The sequence below is a fragment of the Anomaloglossus baeobatrachus genome, unplaced genomic scaffold (assembly GCF_048569485.1).
Source record: "Anomaloglossus baeobatrachus isolate aAnoBae1 unplaced genomic scaffold, aAnoBae1.hap1 Scaffold_392, whole genome shotgun sequence".
Classification (NCBI taxonomy): domain Eukaryota; kingdom Metazoa; phylum Chordata; class Amphibia; order Anura; family Aromobatidae; genus Anomaloglossus; species Anomaloglossus baeobatrachus.
Window position 1 is genome coordinate 94,995 of NW_027443259.1, and position 21,054 is coordinate 116,048.

General features: G+C 46.5%; 1 pseudogene; it reads left to right on the top strand.

Annotated features, from left to right (window-relative positions):
- Positions 1-21,054, top strand: part of LOC142276070 (uncharacterized) — a 73,243-nt pseudogene that overhangs the window by 49,240 nt on the left and 2,949 nt on the right.

Sequence of the window (21,054 nt, forward strand, 5' to 3'; positions counted from 1 at the left end):
CGTCCCCACGGGGTCTTGGGGATTACTCGTCACTGGACCAGTGTTGGTTTGGGATGTCACAGCGGCCGGGCCTGGTTCCGTGACCCAGCGGTGTCAATAATAGTGGGGATGGGGTGTGAAGTTTGCATTTGTGATGCCATCTGTGGCGTGCGGCCAAGTATTAGTCGCTTCTGCGGGAGGTCTTCTCTGGGGCGGATGATCACGTAGCTTGGATGGTACAGCTCTCCACAGGCAGAGCTCAGGCCCCAGGGAGGATGTGGGGAGTAGTAATTGCCTATGGCGCAGGGGTGCGATGATGGGAGCGTCGGCAGTGATGGGATGACACAGAGGTTGCAGTCAAACTTCTTTACTCACTAAGATTACACCGCCTTTGGAGTGCTGTGCTCTGCTGGTATGGGCTCCAGCCGATCCAGGATAGTTTGGAGGTCAAGGCCAGTGTTTCCTTCTGTGTGTCCTTTCTAGTGGTCTTCCCTGCATCCCAGCTTCTGAGCCGTGGAACGGGTCACGGGTGGTTGCTGCACTCCTCGTGAACCCTGGGATTACCCTTCTTCCTAAGAACGCGGGTTGAGTCTCCAGCTCTGGACCACGGGCCCCTTTCTATTCTGTCTTTTTTTCCTGACATCTCTTCCTGATGCGTTCTTGACCCCCTTCCTGGGTGCCAACCTGGCACTAACTGAATTCTGTGTGAGATGGCTCCTAACTTCCCCTGAAGGTGCCCCGTCTCCTGGGTTGTTGAACTAGTGGACAGGAGGTTCCATACCTCATGATGGCCACCCCCGGCACCTACTCTGGCCCAGTCCCAGTGAAAGAGCTCCCGTGTTATGTGTTGGATGTGTTATGGTGGTTTACCGGTGATGACGTCCTCCGTATCCAAGATGAATGAGGTGCAGTACCCTGTGGCGCCTGAAGCTGCAGGGGCAACACAAGTACAGTGAACTCTGTGTTGCAAGCAGGCTCATATAGATGCTTTGCAAAAAAACTGTTTATTCTGTAAGTCAATCCAACATCCAAAATTAGAGGAAATCCTTTTGCTCTTCCTCTGGTTCGGAAGATTTTCTGATAAAGGGCCGTCTCAGATGTCAGTCTGATTTTATTGTATACCTGATAGAATGTGACTGTAATAAACAGTATGTGGGCAGGACCTCTCGAACACTCCATGCAAGTGTAATAAACAGTATGTGGGCAGGACCTCTCAGACACTCCACAACAGACTTCATTCCCACAGGCGGAATATTAAAACTCTTTTTTACTACATGGACTCTCTAGGCATTGTACGGTAGTTCATAATAAAAATATGGCTTTAAGGGTGAGCCCATCAATCAGATCCCTCCTAAAACCCCTAATAGAGTGGAGGTATTAAATAAAAAGGAAACATTCTGGATATACAAATTAAACACTTTGAAGCCTATAGGTTTAAATGAGGTGACAGATCTGTGTTATTAATATAATTTTATCAATATATTTTTATTCAATTTAATAGATTTCTTGGTTTTATATTATTTATTTATATTATATTAATTTTATATTATCTTAATTCAGGTCCCGACTTTTAAATATGTTTCATTTTAATAATGTTTATATTTATACATTTACATAACTATAAATTGTATATGATTGATGTTAATGATTCATGTTTCTAATTGAGGGATGGGGTGCGTGATTATGGGGTCCTGTGTGTGGTTATTCCAGCACTGTCCTTCGCACTGTAGCCATGCAGGAGGGCTTCTCGTTTGAAGCTTGTGAACTTTCCGTAATCTGCGCAGATGCAGTGAGGTAATTCCCACGGTCTGAACTCTTTTAACCCCCACACATGCGCGGTGTGGTTCTCTCCCACGGACCTGAACTCCTGTTACCCCTCACGCATGCGCACTCCTGCTTTGCTCTGGCACTCGCTTTCTGAACCTTCACAGCTAGAATCACTATACTAAGGAATACAAATATATGGTGCACATCAACACTCCCCACCAATAACTAATAATATTTAATTCAATTAAAATTAATTATTTCAACATTACTTTTTGTTTTTAAAACTGAAGAAATGTTCATTAATTACATTCCTCCATGGATTTTTCTTCATTGCTTCCTGAGCGGCTTCATTAGCACAACATTAACACCCGCAGGCGGACCGCCACCTCCATGGCTTCTAACTGGGTCTGTTTAGGGCCTTTATACAAAAAAAATAAATACATTTAATTTTCACCCATATTGCTGTTTTTGCTTATATGAACTCCTTCTAGTACGTTAACCTCATATGTACGATTGCCGCACGCGGTCTCTGCACACACTGTATATGATGTCTGCACTACTATATGAAACCTCCCAACACTTCTTACCCATAAGGACTTTCCTGCTCGTGGTTTCTGAACATTCGCACTGCATATCAATTTTTGCACAACCCGTCACTATACACACGCAATTTTTTATTTTTCTTCCGTTTTCTCCTTTTCACCTTTGATAAATAATACATGATTGTGAGATTCAAAGTTTTTCATTATTTTTATTTTTTTTTCTACCTCTGTAATATCATCATCAATTTATTTTTTCACCCCTCCCTTTTTTAACACAATAAATACCATAACCTTTCTTCTCTTCCCATTGTTTATCATGATCCCCTATATAGGGCTGTGGATAGAGCCTCCAGCCAGTGTATTACTACGATCCCCAGTAAATTCCACAGTTCTAGACTCTCAGCATTCTGTTATATTTCCAAGAAATATTTTTGCATTATTCCTTTTCTCTTTTTGCTTTTTGTTTTGTTTTGTAATTTCTATATTGTTGCGATATTTGTTACTTCCAGGACTTTTAACCCCTTCACGACCGCGGGCAGTAAAATTACGTCCTATTTTAACGTAACTTAACGACCAGGGACGTAATTTTACTGCCTAAACTTCATTTGATTGCCGTGGCCATAGCAACGGCTTTCAAATGATGTCCCCTGCTGTTTCTTACAGCAGGGGACCTTTGCTTGACCCCAGGGGGGGTGGCATCGCCACCCCCCCCCCAGGCGATCGATGTGATTGGCTGTTCAAATCGGAACCGCCAATCACATTGATCACGCTGTTTTCGGCAAAAAAAAATGCCAAAAATAGTGTGATCTTGTAAAATCCAGCTAGGACCAGGGCTGCAGCAGCTCCGATCATTGGCTGGAAGCAAGCAGACACCGTGGCCCCCCCCTGCAGCACTGATTGGAGCGATCGTGCGATGACGCGCAATCGCTCCAATCAGTGTGCAGTGGGGCAGTCTGATCTGCCGGTGGCCGCCCTCCCCAGGCCTGTGCTGGTCTGGGGACCCTCCCCCAACATGTCTGCAGCGTGCAGCACTGGCTGGTACTAGTGGTACCACGCCACCGCTGCTGCTGCCGCTGCTGTCACGTCACGTCGCAGGAGCAGGAGCGCTGAGTATTGTGCTCACCTTGCAGCCCCTGCACGTGCCCCCCTGCGATCTGCCCCCCCCCGACATCCCGATCTGCCCCCCCGACATCCCGATCTGCCCCCCTGACATCCCGATCTGCCCCCCCGACATCTCGATCTGCCCCCCGCCATCTCTATTCTGCAGCTCCTCCGGTATCCCTCCTCCCCTGCTCTCTTGCAGCCCCTGCACGCTCTTGTGATTTGCTCCTGCGCGCTCCCGTAATGGCCCCTCCCGTGCCCCCCTGCGATCTGCCCCCCCCGACATCCCGATCTGCCCCCCCACATCCCGATCTGTCCTCCGACATCCCGATCTGCCCCCCCCAGACATCCCGGTCTGCCCCCAGACATCCCGGTCTGCCCCCAGACATCCCGGTCTGCCCCCAGACATCCCGGTCTGCCCCCCGACATCCCAGTCTGCCCCCCGACATCCCAATCTGCCGGCCTCCCCCGTGATCTCTATTCTGCAGCTCCTCCGGTATCTCCCTCCTCTGCTCTCCCCCTCTGCTCTCCCCCTCCCCCTCTGCTGTCCCCCTCTGCTGTCCCTCTCCCCCTCTGCTGTCCCCCTCCCCCTCTGCTGTCCCCCCGACGTCCTCTTACCTGTCTTCACCGGCCGATCACATCTGCCTCCATCGCTGGGTCCTTCTTCCTGGGTCTTCTGCTGAGCTGTCCAACTTCCTGCCTGCTGGCTGCTGCTGTAAAGCTGTTCCTCCTGCTAATCCTCTGGGTACTGTGAGTATAACTTTTTTTTTTTTTCTTTTTTTCCTCTATCCCCTTTCTATTTTTACACCTCATGCGTCCGTGCGTCCCGCCGAGCGCTGATCAGGGATGCAAATAACGTATCTGCATCCGTGGTCAGTTTTCGGCGGGACTTTTTTTCCCGTATTCCCGACGCTTTTTGTATCGCATCTGTCCGTGCGTCCCGCCGAGCGCTGATCAGGGATGCACATAACGGATCGGCATCCCTGCTCAATTTTTGGCGTGACAAAAAGCATCGAGAATACGGAAAAAAAAGTCACGCCAAAAATTGAGCAGGGATGCCGATCCGTTATGTGCATCCCTGATCAGCGCTCGGCGGGACGCACGGACTGATGCAATACAAAAAGCGTCGGGGATACGGAAAAAAAGTATCGCATCTGTCCGTGCGTCCCGCTGAGCGCGGATCAACATCCCTGCTCAATTTTTGGCGTGACTTTTTTTTTTTTTCGTATCCCCAGCGCTTTTTGTATCTCATCCGACCGTGCCTCCTGCAGCGGCCGTTCAGTGCACTGCGTCTGTGCGTTTGAAAAGTCAAATGGCGTTCCTTGTCTTCTGAGCCCCGCCATGCGCCCAAACAATTGATTTCCACCACATGTGAGGTATCTGCGTACTCGGGAAAAATTGCACCATACGTTTTATGGTGCATTTTTTCCTGATACCGTTGTAAAAAGAGAAAAAAAAAAACTACCTTGTTGCTGCAAAAATTTTAAAATTTTTTTTTTAAAAAAAAATAAATAATCTTCACGGTTCAACGTTATCAACTTTCAGTGGAGCCCCTGGGGGTACAAGGGGCTCACTAAACATCTAGATAAATTCCTTGAGGGGTCTAGTTCCAAAATGGGGTAATTTGTGGGGGAGCTCCACTGTTTAGGCACCATGGGGGGGGTCTAAAAACGTGACATGGCGTCCGCTAATGATTCCAATCAATTTTGCTGTCAAATGGTGCCCTTCTCTTCTGAGCCCCGCCATGCGCCCAACAATTACTTTCCACCACATGTGAGGTATCTGCGTACTCAGGAGAAAATGGACAATACGTTTTATGGTGCATTTTTTCCTGATACCCTTGTGAAAAAAAAAGCTACCTAGTTGAGGCAACAGTTTTGTGGTAAAAAAGTTTTTTTTTCTTTTCACGGCTCAACGTTATAAACTTCTGTGAAGCCCCCAGGTGTTCAAAGTGCTCACCAAACATCTAGAAAAATTATTTGAGGGCTCTAGTTTCCAAAATGGGGTCACTTGTGGGGGAGCTCCATTGTTTAGGCACCTCAGGGGGTCTTCAAACCTGACATGGCGTCCGCTAATGAGTGCAGCTAATTTTCCATTCAAATGGCGCTCCTTGCCTTCCGAGCACTGCCGTGTGTCCAAACATTTGATTTCCACCACATATGAGGTATCTGCGTACTCAGGAGAAAATGGACAATACATTTTATGTTGCATTTTTTCCCGATACCCTTGTGAAAAAAAAGCTACCTAGTTGAAGCAACAGTTTTGTGGTAAAAAAATTTTTTTCTCTTTTCACGGCTCAACGTTATAAACTTCTGTGAAGCCCCCAGGTGTTCAAAGTGCTCATCAAACATCTAGAAAAAATATTTGAGGGCTCTAGTTTCCAAAATGGGGTCACTTGTGGGGGAGCTCCATTGTTTAGGCACCTCAGGGGGTCTTCAAACCCGACATGGCGTCTGCTAATTAGTGCAGCTAATTTTGCGTTCAAAAATTCAAATGGCGCTCCTTGCCTTCCGAGCACTGCCGTGTGTCCAAACATTTGATTTCCACCACATATGAGGTATCTGCGTACTCAGGAGAAAATGGACAATACATTTTATGTTGCATTTTTTCCCGATACCCTTGTGAAAAAAAAGCTACCTAGTTGAAGCAACAGTTTTGTGGTAAAAAAAATTTTTTTTCTTTTCACGGCTCAACGTTATAAACTTCTGTGAAGCCCCCAGGTGTTCAAAGTGCTCATCAAACATCTAGAAAAAATATTTGAGGGCTCTAGTTTCCAAAATGGGGTCACTTGTGGGGGAGCTCCATTGTTTAGGCACCTCAGGGGGTCTTCAAACCCGACATGGCGTCTGCTAATTAGTGCAGCTAATTTTGCGTTCAAAAATTCAAATGGCGCTCCTTGCCTTCCGAGCACTGCCGTGTGTCCAAACATTTGATTTCCACCACATATGAGGTATCTGCGTACTCAGGAGAAAATGGACAATACATTTTATGTTGCATTTTTTCCCGATACCCTTGTGAAAAAAAAAGCTACCTAGTTGAAGCTACAGTTTTGTGGTAAAAAAAAATTTTTTTCTTTTCACGGCTCAACGTTATAAACTTCTGTGAAGCCCCCAGGTGTTCAAAGTGCTCACCAAACATCTAGAAAAAATATTTGAGGGCTCTAGTTTCCAAAATGGGGTCACTTGTGGGGGAGCTCCATTGTTTAGGCACCTCAGGGGGTCTTCAAACCCGACATGGCGACTGCTAATTAGTGCAGCTAATTTTGCGTTCAAAAATTCAAATGGCGCTCCTTGCCTTCCGAGCACTGTCGTGTGTCCAAACATTTGATTTTCACCACATATGAGGTATCTGCGTACTCAGGAGAAAATGGACAATACATTTTATGTTGCATTTTTTCCCGATACCCTTGTGAAAAAAAAAGCTACCTAGTTGAAGCAACAGTTTTGTGGTAAAAAAAATTTTTTTTCTTTTCACGGCTCAACGTTATAAACTTCTGTGAAGCCCCCAGGTGTTCAAAGTGCTCATCAAACATCTAGAAAAAATATTTGAGGGCTCTAGTTTCCAAAATGGGGTCACTTGTGGGGGAGCTCCATTGTTTAGGCACCTCAGGGGGTCTTCAAACCCGACATGGCGTCCGCTAATTAGTGCAGCTAATTTTGCGTTCAAAAATTCAAATGGCGCTCCTTGCCTTCCGAGCACTGCCGTGTGTCCAAACATTTGATTTCCACCACATATGAGGTATCTGCGTACTCAGGAGAAAATGGACAATACATTTTATGCTGCATTTTTTCCCGATACCCTTGTGAAAAAAAAAGCTACCTAGTTGAAGCAACAGTTTTGTGGTAAATTTTTTTTTTTTTCTTTTCACGGCTCAACGTTATAAACTTCTGTGAAGCCCCCAGGTGTTCAAAGTGCTCATCAAACATCTAGAAAAAATATTTGAGGGCTCTAGTTTCCAAAATGGGGTCACTTGTGGGGGAGCTCCATTGTTTAGGCACCTCAGGGGGTCTTCAAACCCGACATGGCGTCCGCTAATGAGTGCAGCTAATTTTGTGTTCAAAAATTCAAATGGCGCTCCTTGCCTTTCGACCTCTGCCGTGCACCCAAACAATTGATTTTTACCCCATATGGGGTATCAGCGTACTCAGGAGAAAATGCATAATAAATTGTAGGGTGCACTTTCTCTTTTCTCCCTTGGAAAAATGAAAATTTTATGGCTAAAGTAACATTTTTGTGTTAAAAAGTAAAATTTTCATTTTTTCCTTCCACATTGCTTTGGTTCCTGTGATGCACCTAAAGGGTTAATAAACTTCTTGGATGTGGTTTTGAGCAGTGTGAGGGGTGCAGTTTTTAGAATGGGGTCACTTTTGGGTATTTTCTGTCACCTCGGCCTCTCAAAGGCACTTCAAATGTGATGTGGTCCCTAAAAAAAAATATTTTGTAAATTTTGTTGGAAAAATTAGAAATTGCTGATGAACTTTGACCCCTTCTAACTTCCTAACGAAAAAAAAATTTCTTTCGAAAATTGCGCTGGTGTAAAGTTGACAAGTGGGAAATGTTATTTAGTAACTATTTTGTGTGACATATCTCTCAGATTTATGGCCATAAATTTTCAAAGTTTGAAAATTGCGAAATTTTCCAAATTTTCGCACAATTTCCTAAATTTTCACAAATAAACGCAAAAAATATCGGCCTAAATTTACCACTGACATGAAGTACAATATGTCACGAAAAAACAATGTCAGAATCTCCAGGATCCGTTGAAGCGTTCCAGAGTTATAACCTGTCAAAGTGACACTGGTCAGAATTGCAAAAAATGGCCCGGTCATTAGGGTGTTTTAGTGGCCGGGGGTGAAGGGGTTAAAGTCGTCTTTTAATACATTATGCTTTAAATCTTGTTGCCGTTATTTGATAAGTCGATTGTCTCGCCAGAATTTGAAATACAGCGGGCGGTCCTCTGACGTATATGTATATATATTATATATATATATATACAGTTAGGTCCAGAAATATTTGGACAGTGACACAATTTTCGCGAGTTGGGCTCTGCATGCCACCACATTGGATTTGAAATGAAACCTCTACAACAGAATTCAAGTGCAGATTGTAACGTTTAATTTGAAGGTTTGAACAAAAATATCTGATAGAAATTGTAGGAATTGTACACATTTCTTTACAAACACTCCACATTTTAGGAGGTCAAAAGTAATTGGACAAATAAACCAAACCCAAACAAAATATTTTTATTTTCAATATTTTGTTGCGAATCCTTTGGAGGCAATCACTGCCTTAAGTCTGGAACCCATGGACATCACCAAACGCTGGGTTTCCTCCTTCTTAATGCTTTGCCAGGCCTTTACAGCCGCAGCCTTCAGGTCTTGCTTGTTTGTGGGTCTTTCCGTCTTAAGTCTGGATTTGAGCAAGTGAAATGCAGGCTCAATTGGGTTAAGATCTGGTGATTGACTTTGCCATTGCAGAATGTTCCACTTTTTTGCACTTATGAACTCCTGGGTAGCTTTGGCTGTATGCTTGGGGTCATTGTCCATCTGTACTATGAAGCGCCGTCCGATCAACTTTGCGGCATTTGGCTGAATCTGGGCTGAAAGTATATCCCGGTACACTTCAGAATTCATCCGGCTACTCTTGTCTGCTGTTATGTCATCAATAAACACAAGTGACCCAGTGCCATTGAAAGCCATGCATGCCCATGCCATCTCGTTGCCTCCACCATGTTTTACAGAGGATGTGGTGTGCCTCGGATCATGTGCCGTTCCCTTTCTTCTCCAAACTTTTTTCTTCCCATCATTCTGGTACAGGTTGATCTTGGTCTCATCTGTCCATAGAATACTTTTCCAGAACTGAGCTGGCTTCATGAGGTGTTTTTCAGCAAATTTAACTCTGGCCTGTCTATTTTTGGAATTGATGAATGGTTTGCATCTAGATGTGAACCCTTTGTATTTACTTTCATGGAGTCTTCTCTTTACTGTTGACTTAGAGACAGATACACCTACTTCACTGAGAGTGTTCTGGACTTCAGTTGATGTTGTGAACGGGTTCTTCTTCACCAAAGAAAGTATGCGGCGATCATCCACCACTGTTGTCATCCGTGGACGCCCAGGTCTTTTTGAGTTCCCAAGCTCACCAGTCAATTCCTTTTTTCTCAGAATGTACCCGACTGTTGATTTTGCTACTCCAAGCATGTCTGCTATCTCTCTGATGGATTTTTTCTTTTTTTTCAGCCTCAGGATGTTCTGCTTCACCTCAATTGAGAGTTCCTTAGACCGCATGTTGTCTGGTCACAGCAACAGCTTCCAAATGCAAAACCACACACCTGTAATCAACCCCAGACCTTTTAACTACTTCATTGATTACAGGTTAACGAGGGAGACGCCTTCAGAGTTAATTGCAGCCCTTAGAGTCCCTTGTCCAATTACTTTTGGTCCCTTGAAAAAGAGGAGGCTATGCATTACAGAGCTATGATTCCTAAACCCTTTCTCCGATTTGGATGTGAAAACTCTCATATTGCAGCTGTGAGTGTGCACTTTCAGCCCATATTATATATATAATTGTATTTCTGAACATGTTTTTGTAAACAGGTTCTTTCCTCTGTAGTAGATTGTTGATCTTTCCTTGATGTCCTGATGAAGGAGACAGAGTTCTCTGAAATGCATCGACCTGAATAAAAGCATAAAGAGACAAAATAATCAACATCTTATTTTCTGGTGATAGAGCGGCATACACCCGATATCTCCCCCGATACATCTGAATTCGCTTTCCAGGGCTGCGGCTGCCGCCATCTGTTATGTGCATTTAGGAGCTGTGTCTGGCACAACCCTTATAGATGAATGAAATTACCTTTGCTTATTTCTTTCCTTACCTGGTAAGACCCTATTCTGCGCTTCTATCCACAATATTTCCTACGCACACTGTGATGGTCAGGTACAGACTAAGTGAGTCGCGTGATGAGCTGTGAAGTTACCTGCGGTCACAAGTGGTGGACCGTGGGAACCTCCAGCTGTGGCCACGGCCAAACTGAGTGAAGTCACCACTGATTGCTGCTCAGTCTCTGCCTGAACCTCACACCAGGCAGTCATGTGCCATGATCACGCGCTGTGACTTTACATGTAGCAGAGCTTGAATCCTCGTGGGACCTTGTGTGGATTATGTTGGACCTGCACGGGTGTTTTGGGGATTAATAAAGTGGTAAAAGAGGGTATCCACTACATACACATCATGCACACACGGCTCCGCTACATACACATCATGCACACATGGCTCTGTTACATACACAGCCCCACTATGTAGATATCATACACACATGGCACTGTCCCGTACACATCGTACATATGCGACTCTGCTCCATATACGTCATACACACATTTTCAGCGACTTGTGTTCAAGACCGATCAGGTCCAAATGTTTTTCTTCTAAAGTCGCTCAATAAATCTTCTCCTCACCTGAGGTTATCAATAAAGAATTCAATAAAGCAAAGATTGAAATGAGTGTCTACGGGTCACATACATACGCAACAGTGGAGTACTATAACCATCCACTGACACCGCGCCTCATCCAGTGTGCACACGCCAATATAGGACTACACTGAGGAGCTGATCATGTGACCCCTGACTCCTCCCCTCCATGTGACATCATCACAGGTCCTGGAAGCACAGAGCAGCCATATATCTAGTGTGCGGCTCTGCAGGTGGAGGTAGGTGCAGGGTATTATATATCTAGTGTGCGGCTCTGCAGGTGGAGGTAGGTGCAGGGTATTATATATCTAGTGTGCGGCTCTGCAGGAGGAGGTAGGTGCAGGGTATTATATATCTAGTGTACGGCTCTGCAGGTGGAGGTAGGTGCAGGGTATTATATATCTAGTGTGCGGCTCTGCAGGTGGAGGTAGGTGCAGGGTATTATATATCTAGTGTGCGGCTCTGCAGGAGGAGGTAGGTGCAGGGTATTATATATCTAGTGTACGGCTCTGCAGGTGGAGGTAGGTGCAGGGTATTATATATCTAGTGTGCGGCTCTGCAGGTGGAGGTAGGTGCAGGGTATTATATATCTAGTGTGCGGCTCTGCAGGTGGAGGTAGGTGCAGGGTATTATATATCTAGTGTGCGGCTCTGCAGGAGGAGGTAGGTGCAGGGTATTATATATCTAGTGTGCGGCTCTGCAGGTGGAGGTAGGTGCAGGGTATTATATATCTAGTGTGCGGCTCTGCAGGTGGAGGTAGGTGCAGGGTATTATATATCTAGTGTGCGGCTCTGCAGGTGGAGGTAGGTGCAGGTTATTATATATCTAGTGTGCGGCTCTGCAGGTGGAGGTAGGTGCAGGGTATTATATATCTAGTGTGCGGCTCTGCAGGTGGAGGTAGGTGCAGGGTATTATATATCTAGTGTACGGCTCTGCAGGTGGAGGTAGGTGCAGGGTATTATATATCTAGTGTGCGGCTCTGCAGGTGGAGGTAGGTGCAGGGTATTATATATCTAGTGTGCGGCTCTGCAGGTGGAGGTAGGTGCAGGGTATTATATATCTAGTGTGCGGCTCTGCAGGTGGAGGTAGGTGCAGGGTATTATATATCTAGTGTGCGGCTCTGCAGGTGGAGGTAGGTGCAGGGTATTATATATCTAGTGTGCGGCTCTGCAGGTGGAGGTAGGTGCAGGGTATTATATATCTAGTGTGCGGCTCTGCAGGTGGAGGTAGGTGCAGGGTATTATATATCTAGTGTGCGGCTCTGCAGGTGGAGGTAGGTGCAGGGTATTATATATCTAGTGTGCGGCTCTGCAGGTGGAGGTAGGTGCAGGGTATTATATATCTAGTGTGCGGCTCTGCAGGTGGAGGTAGGTGCAGGGTATTATATATCTAGTGTGCGGCTCTGCAGGTGGAGGTAGGTGCAGGGTATTATATATCTAGTGTGCGGCTCTGCAAGTGGAGGTAGGTGCAGGGTATTATATATCTAGTGTGCGGCTCTGCAGGTGGAGGTAGGTGCAGGGTATTATATATCTAGTGTGCGGCTCTGCAGGTGGAGGTAGGTGCAGGGTATTATATATCTAGTGTGCGGCTCTGCAGGTGGAGGTAGGTGCAGGGTATTATATATCTAGTGTGCGGCTCTGCAGGAGGAGGTAGGTGCAGGGTATTATATATCTGGTGTGCGGCTCTGCAGGTGGAGGTAGGTGCAGGGTATTATATATCTGGTGTGCGGCTCTGCAGGTGGAGGTAGGTGCAGGGTATTATATATCTGGTGTGCGGCTCTGCAGGTGGAGGTAGGTGCAGGGTATTATATATCTAGTGTGCGGCTCTGCAGGTGGAGGTAGGTGCAGGGTATTATATATCTAGTGTGCGGCTCTGCAGGTGGAGGTAGGTGCAGGGTATTATATATCTAGTGTGCGGCTCTGCAGGTGGAGGTAGGTGCAGGGTATTATATATCTAGTGTGCGGCTCTGCAGGTGGAGGGAGGTGCAGGGTGTTATATATCTAGTGTGCGGCTCTGCAGGTGGAGGGAGGTGCAGGGTGTTATATATCTAGTGTGCGGCTCTGCAGGTGGAGGGAGGTGCAGGGTGTTATATATCTAGTGTGCGGCTCTGCAGGTGGAGGGAGGTGCAGGGTGTTATATATCTAGTGTGCGGCTCTGCAGGTGGAGGGAGGTGCAGGGTGTTATATATCTAGTGTGCGGCTCTGCAGGTGGAGGTAGGTGCAGGGTGTTATATATCTAGTGTGCGGCTCTGCAGGTGGAGGTAGGTGCAGGGTATTATATATCTAGTGTGCGGCTCTGCAGGTGGAGGTAGGTGCAGGGTATTATATATCTAGTGTGCGGCTCTGCAGGTGGAGGTAGGTGCAGGGTATTATATATCTAGTGTGCGGCTCTGCAGGTGGAGGTAGGTGCAGGGTATTATATATCTAGTGTGCGGCTCTGCAGGTGGAGGTAGGTGCAGGGTATTATATATCTAGTGTGCGGCTCTGCAGGTGGAGGTAGGTGCAGGGTATTATATATCTAGTGTGCGGCTCTGCAGGTGGAGGTAGGTGCAGGTTATTATATATCTAGTGTGCGGCTCTGCAGGTGGAGGTAGGTGCAGGGTATTATATATCTAGTGTGCGGCTCTGCAGGTGGAGGTAGGTGCAGGTTATTATATATCTAGTGTGCGGCTCTGCAGGTGGAGGTAGGTGCAGGGTATTATATATCTAGTGTGCGGCTCTGCAGGTGGAGGTAGGTGCAGGGTGTTATATATCTAGTGTGCGGCTCTGCAGGTGGAGGTAGGTGCAGGGTGTTATATATCTAGTGTGCGGCTCTGCAGGTGGAGGTAGGTGCAGGGTGTTATATATCTAGTGTGCGGCTCTGCAGGTGGAGGTAGGTGCAGGGTGTTATATATCTAGTGTGCGGCTCTGCAGGTTGAGGTAGGTGCAGGGTGTTATATATCTAGTGTGCGGCTCTGCAGGTGGAGGTAGGTGCAGGGTGTTATATATCTAGTGTGCGGCTCTGCAGGTGGAGGTAGGTGCAGGGTGTTATATATCTAGTGTGCGGCTCTGCAGGAGGAGGTAGGTGCAGGGTGTTATATATCTAGTGTGCGGCTCTGCAGGAGGAGGTAGGTGCAGGGTGTTATATATCTAGTGTGCGGCTCTGCAGGTGGAGGTAGGTGCAGGGTATTATATATCTAGTGTGCGGCTCTGCAGGTGGAGGTAGGTGCAGGGTATTATATATCTAGTGTGCGGCTCTGCAGGTGGAGGTAGGTGCAGGGTATTATATATCTAGTGTGCGGCTCTGCAGGTGGAGGTAGGTGCAGGGTATTATATATCTAGTGTGCGGCTCTGCAGGTGGAGGTAGGTGCAGGGTATTATATATCTAGTGTGCGGCTCTGCAGGTGGAGGTAGGTGCAGGGTATTATATATCTAGTGTGCGGCTCTGCAGGTGGAGGTAGGTGCAGGTTATTATATATCTAGTGTGCGGCTCTGCAGGAGGAGGTAGGTGCAGGGTATTATATATCTAGTGTGCGGCTCTGCAGGTGGAGGTAGGTGCAGGGTATTATATATCTAGGGTGCGGCTCTGCAGGTGGAGGTAGGTGCAGGTTATTATATATCTAGTGTGCGGCTCTGCAGGTGGAGGTAGGTGCAGGGTATTATATATCTAGTGTGCGGCTCTGCAGGTGGAGGTAGGTGCAGGGTATTATATATCTAGTGTGCGGCTCTGCAGGTGGAGGTAGGTGCAGGGTATTATATATCTAGTGTGCGGCTCTGCAGGTGGAGGTAGGTGCAGGGTATTATATATCTAGTGTGCGGCTCTGCAGGTGGAGGTAGGTGCAGGGTATTATATATCTAGTGTGCGGCTCTGCAGGTGGAGGTAGGTGCAGGGTATTATATATCTAGTGTGCGGCTCTGCAGGTGGAGGTAGGTGCAGGGTATTATATATCTAGTGTGCGGCTCTGCAGGTGGAGGTAGGTGCAGGGTATTATATATCTAGTGTGCGGCTCTGCAGGTGGAGGTAGGTGCAGGGTATTATATATCTAGTGTGCGGCTCTGCAGGTGGAGGTAGGTGCAGGGTATTATATATCTAGTGTGCGGCTCTGCAGGTGGAGGTAGGTGCAGGGTATTATATATCTAGTGTGCGGCTCTGCAGGTGGAGGTAGGTGCAGGGTATTATATATCTAGTGTGCGGCTCTGCAGGTGGAGGTAGGTGCAGGGTATTATATATCTAGTGTGCGGCTCTGCAGGTGGAGGTAGGTGCAGGGTATTATATATCTAGTGTGCGGCTCTGCAGGTGGAGGTAGGTGCAGGGTATTATATATCTAGTGTGCGGCTCTGCAGGTGGAGGTAGGTGCAGGGTATTATATATCTAGTGTGCGGCTCTGCAGGTGGAGGTAGGTGCAGGGTATTATATATCTAGTGTGCGGCTCTGCAGGAGGAGGTAGGTGCAGGGTATTATATATCTAGTGTGCGGCTCTGCAGGTGGAGGTAGGTGCAGGGTATTATATATCTAGTGCGCGGCTCTGCAGGAGGAGGTAGGTGCAGGGTATTATATATCTAGTGTGCGGCTCTGCAGGTGGAGGTAGGTGCAGGGTATTATATATCTAGTGTGCGGCTCTGCAGGAGGAGGTAGGTGCAGGGTATTATATATCTAGTGTGCGGCTCTGCAGGTGGAGGTAGGTGCAGGGTATTATATATCTAGTGTGCGGCTCTGCAGGTGGAGGTAGGTGCAGGGTATTATATATCTAGTGTGCGGCTCTGCAGGTGGAGGTAGGTGCAGGGTATTATATATCTAGTGTGCGGCTCTGCAGGTGGAGGTAGGTGCAGGGTATTATATATCTGTGTGCGGCTCTGCAGGTGGAGGTAGGTGCAGGTTATTATATATCTAGTGTGCGGCTCTGCAGGTGGAGGTAGGTGCAGGTTATTATATATCTAGTGTGCGGCTCTGCAGGTGGAGGTAGGTGCAGGGTATTATATATCTAGTGTGCGGCTCTGCAGGTGGAGGTAGGTGCAGGGTATTATATATCTAGTGTGCGGCTCTGCAGGTGGAGGTAGGTGCAGGGTATTATATATCTAGTGTGCGGCTCTGCAGGTGGAGGTGTGTGCAGGTTATTATATATCTAGTGTGCGGCTCTGCAGGTGGAGGTAGGTGCAGGGTATTATATATCTAGTGTGCGGCTCTGCAGGTGGAGGTAGGTGCAGGGTATTATATATCTAGTGTGCGGCTCTGCAGGTGGAGGTGTGTGGAGATTCTCCATTACTGGGGCAGGCGGCATTAACCCCTTCAGCTCTGAGACTTTCTTGGAGTTTTTCTTTCGCTGATTTCTATGAATCGTGAGGTTTTTTGTTCCTTTTCCTCTGATAGATACAAACACCCCAACTATGAGAGGTCGGAAGTGAGGAAACCCGTCTGCCCTCAGTCCTCGGCCCCTTTCTGCCCTCAGTCCTCGGCCCCTTTCTGCCCTCAGTCCCCGGCCCCTTTCTGCCCTCAGTCCCCGGCCCCTTTCTGCCCTCAGTCCTCGGCCCCTTTCTGCCCTCAGTCCTCGGCCCCTTTCTGCCCTCAGTCCTCGGCCCCTTTCTGCCCTCAGTCCTCGGCCCCTTTCTGCCCTCAGTCCTCGGCCCCTTTCTGCCCTCAGTCCTCGGCCCCTTACTGCCCTCAGTCCTCGGCCCCTTTCTAACATCGGTCCTCGGCCCCTTTCTAACATCGGTCCTCGGCCCCTTTCTAACATCGGTCCTCGGCCTTTTTCTAACATCGGTCCTCGGCCCCTTTCTAACATCGGTCCTCGGCCCCTTTCTAACATCGGTCCTCGGCCCCTTTCTACCATCGGTGCTCGGTCCCTTTTTGCCCTCGGTCCTTGGCCCCTTTCTGCCCTTGGCCCCTTTCTACCATTGGTCCTCAGCCCCTTTTTGCCCTTGGTCCTCGGCCCCTTTCTGCCCTCGGTCGTTGGCCCCTTTCTGCCCTCAGTCCTCAGCCCCTTTCTGCCCTCAGTCCTCAGCCCCTTTCTGCCCTCGGTCCCTTTCTGCCCTGAGTCCTCGGCCCTTTTCTGCCCTCGGTCGTCAGCCCCTTTCTGCCCTCGGTCCTCGGCTCCTTTCTGCCCTCAGTCCTCGGCCCCTTTCTGCCCACCACACAGTATAATGCTCCCCCAGAATGTTCTCATTCTATGTTTCCCCTTATTATCTCCAGTAATTGTATTATTACAGCGGATTCTCTATGATGTTACATCGTCATCTTCTCCCCATTCAGGTCCTTATAATATCGGATCCTCTCAGTGGAGATCTTCTATAGAAGAGAATTCTCCTGATTGCCCCGTGAAGGATGGATATGGACAGGGACAAGATGGCGGAGAGGATATTACACCTCACCCTAGAGATCCTCTTCCGGCTTACTGGAGAGGTGAGAGATTCTGATGACGTCACATTACATCATTCTTATCTATGGGAATAACAGATGGACAGAACTGGAGAGGTGAGGACTCTGGAAATGTCTGGAGTGAGATTTATTACTGTGTCTCTCCATAACCAGGATTACACAGTAGTGAAGAAGACCTCTAGTGAGCGCTGTCAGGCCCCTGTGTCTGAGGGATGGGGAAGACCCCTGAGCCCAATCACGGGGCCTCCACCTCACCTCCCGATACATGAGGACATCAATGACCAGAAGATCCTAGAACTCACCTACAAGATGATTGAGCTGCTGACTGGAGAGGTGACACTGCTGGGAATGCTGGGACATTATACAGTAACGCTATGAAGGGATCGGGGGTGACGGTATCATTGTATGTGTCAGGTTCCTATAAGGTGTCAGGACGTCACGGTCTATTTCTCCATGGAGGAGTGGGAGTATTTAGAAGGACACAAAGATCTGTACAAGAGCGTCATGATGGAGGTTCCCCAGCCCCTCACATCACCAGGTAATAGACAGGACTAAATACACACGGCCTATAATTATCTGTATGTAATGAATGAATTCAGTCCCTGTATGTGTCTCCTCCAGTTCTATCCAGTAAGAGGACAACACCAGAGAGATGTCCCCGTCCTCTTCTCCCACAGGACTTTAAACAAGAAGATCCCGATGTTCCTCAAGATCATCAGGTAGATGGAGAGAAGGTGCCATGAAATCTCCCTATGATGTGTAGACGGCTGTGAAGGTCTTGTGCTCAGTCTTGTTTTATCCTCCAGTATTATATGTGTTATACTTGTGTAATGAGAGCGGTGGAGATGGCAGGATTAGAGCTGATCATAGATGGGACTTCTCCATTTGTCTGTGACTTTTACAATATTTGTTTCAGGGTGAAGATCTGCCCCATTTTAATACTACAGAGACATATGTGAGGGGTGATGAGCGGAGTAAAGAGGAGATTCCTACAGATAACCGCCCAGGTGAGTAGTGACCACTAAATGGCAGAGAAGTCACAGATTCTTCTCAGTCACCGGCTGTGGCTGCTTTATCAGGGTTGTTGTCCGGCCATATCAATGGTCACCATTCTGCTGCTAGACCACCACATGCTCCTCCACCCAAAACTGTCCCCATTATTTTGTGTTTTCGACGCCCTTCTGTTGGTAGTGAGATCTGTTTCAGCCAGATCTTACAGGTAGGATCCATCCTATCACCTGAAATTAGAAGACGTTGACCCTTAGCTGCCCAGATCTCTAATCTATAAATCAATATGACAGCATACGTAGAAAGTGCAGACAAGTTAGAAAATCATGGGAAGAAGAATCTAAACTGTATGGTGGACCCCTAAGAGAAAGCGGAGGGTAATGATGCTGGTGATGTCCTAGATTCTTAGTTTGGTGCCGTGTTCTCCAGGTGAATAAAGATTGATTGTTCTCAGTGGGAGAAACCAATAATAATCTTGTAGTTGATGAAGAGACCTCAGTAGTCTGGAAAGCTTGCTTTGTAACATCATTTATTTTATTTTTGTTCTCCATTAATAAGTTTTATAACTACAAGATTCTTATTGTTTCTCCCACTAAGAGCAATGACTCCATCTTCCTAGAATCTCGGCATCTTATTGATGGATCTTCCTTCTGATGAATGTGCTGATAGGGGCTTTTATATCCAAAATTGGGCACAGGGTAACTGTAACATATGAGGGAGGTTAGGATTACCCCACAGTGGGTACATGGAGGCCGGGCAGCCCACTCACATGATACCCAAAATGTAATTAGAGAAAAAAGGAAAGTAATAACACATAAAGTTCTGATGTTTTTACCTTCAAGAGCCTGAAAGATATTTTCTCAGAATTCTACAAATGTCCATTATATAAGAACTTGTGCTGGAGCCGTCCATTGTGGAGTCCGAGAGGCAGAAAGTAAATGTGTAATGTTTCTTCAAGAAACTCATCTGACAGAAGATATTGGCCCCTACAATAGTTTGGATTGCCGAGAGCCCCCGAGCCACATACTATAATTACTCCAGATGTGTCCCCTCTAGTTACTAAATCACTGACGGTGAAGGCTGTCGGGTGGAGGGCGATCATTTTAGTAGATGTGTTATTGTCTATAGTCACAGTTTCCTCTATAGTAGTTAGTACAAAGCCGCTCTTATTTCATGGCTTTCCACTGCAGCCAGTTTTCTGCTCCTATCCAGGCCCCATTTCTCCAATCTGACATCTGTCACTTTACATGGTAACACCTTTGTAATGCTGAATCTGATCCCAGTGTCTGAGATTTATTTTCTGTGGCATATTCTACTTTATCTTAGCTGTAATGTAAGGTTGATTTGTTTTGTATTTATTTAAAAAACCTAAAATTCTCCAAAAATGTAAAAGAATTAGAAGTGATCAAACATTGTATTTGGATGCCCTTAAAACAAATAGTGATACCACAACATATAGTCAGTAAATAGCATTTACCGTATTCTGCTTTAGTGTAAATGACTATTTTGACTCTACAGAAGCCATATCTCTTTATAATCAAGACTCTTTCAGCTACAACTATTGTGTAAACCTCCATTTTTCCACTGATTGAGAAGTAGTTTGGAATAATTTTTGGCTGCAAAACACTATCTGATGGCTTATTATTCCAATATATGGGAAGGAAAATTAACAAAGATGGTTGAACATCATGGTCTACTGCAGGGGTCTCAAACTCAGCTGGAGGAATGGGCCTCACATAGGAAAAAAAATCGAGGGAGGCTGCATTCTTTGCAGGACAAAGTGACATTTTTAATGATTCCATGGGTTTTTTTTTTCTATACACCTTTTGGATCACTATTTTAAACATTTTTGGTTGACTACAGCAAACCTGCACCTTTTTATTTAGTTAAGTGTGTATATATATATTAACAGCATCATACAGTCATCTTAGCCAACATCTTGTAGTAATGTCCCCCATCCTGTAGTAATGTCCCTCTTGTGTCCTGTATAATATGCACATCCTTGTGTCCTGTAGTTATGTCCACCATACTGTAGCAATGTCCCCATCCTTGTGACCCGTAATAATGTTCCCAATCCTTGTCCTCTGTAGTAATGTCCCCATCTTGTCCCCTGTAGTAATGTCTCCCATCCTTGTGCCCTATAGTAATGTGTCCCGTCCTTGTACCCTGAGTAATGTACCCATCTTTGTGCCCTGTAGTATTGTGCCCATCCTTGTAGTATTGTCCATACTTGTGCCCTTTAGTATTGTGCTCATCCTTGTGCCCTGTAGTATTGTGCCCATCCTTGTAGTATTGTGCCTATCCTTGTAGTATTCTGCCCAATAGTATTGTCCTCATCCTTGTAGTATTGTGCCTATCCTTGTAGTATTCTGCCCAATAGTATTGTCCTGATCCTTGTAGTATTGTCCTCATCCTTGTAGTATTGTGCTCATCCTTGTAGTATTGTGCTCATCCTTGTAGTATTGTGCTCATCCTTGTAGTATTGTGCCCATTCTTGTAGTATTGTGCTTATCCTTGTAGTATTTAGCCCAGTAGTATTGTGCCCATCCTTGTAGTATTCTGCCCATCCTTGCTATATTCTGCACATCCTTGTAGTATTCTGCCCATCCTTGCTATATTCTGCACATCCTTGTAGTATTCTGCCCATCTTTGTAATATTCTGCCCATCTTTGTAATATTCTGCCCATCCATGTAATATTCTGCCCATCCTTGTAATATTCTGCCCATCCTTGTAGTATTCTGCCCATCCTTGTAGTATTCTGCCCATCCTTGTAGTATTCTGCCCATTCTTGTAGTATTTTGCTCATCCTTTTCATATTGTGCCCATTCTTGTAATA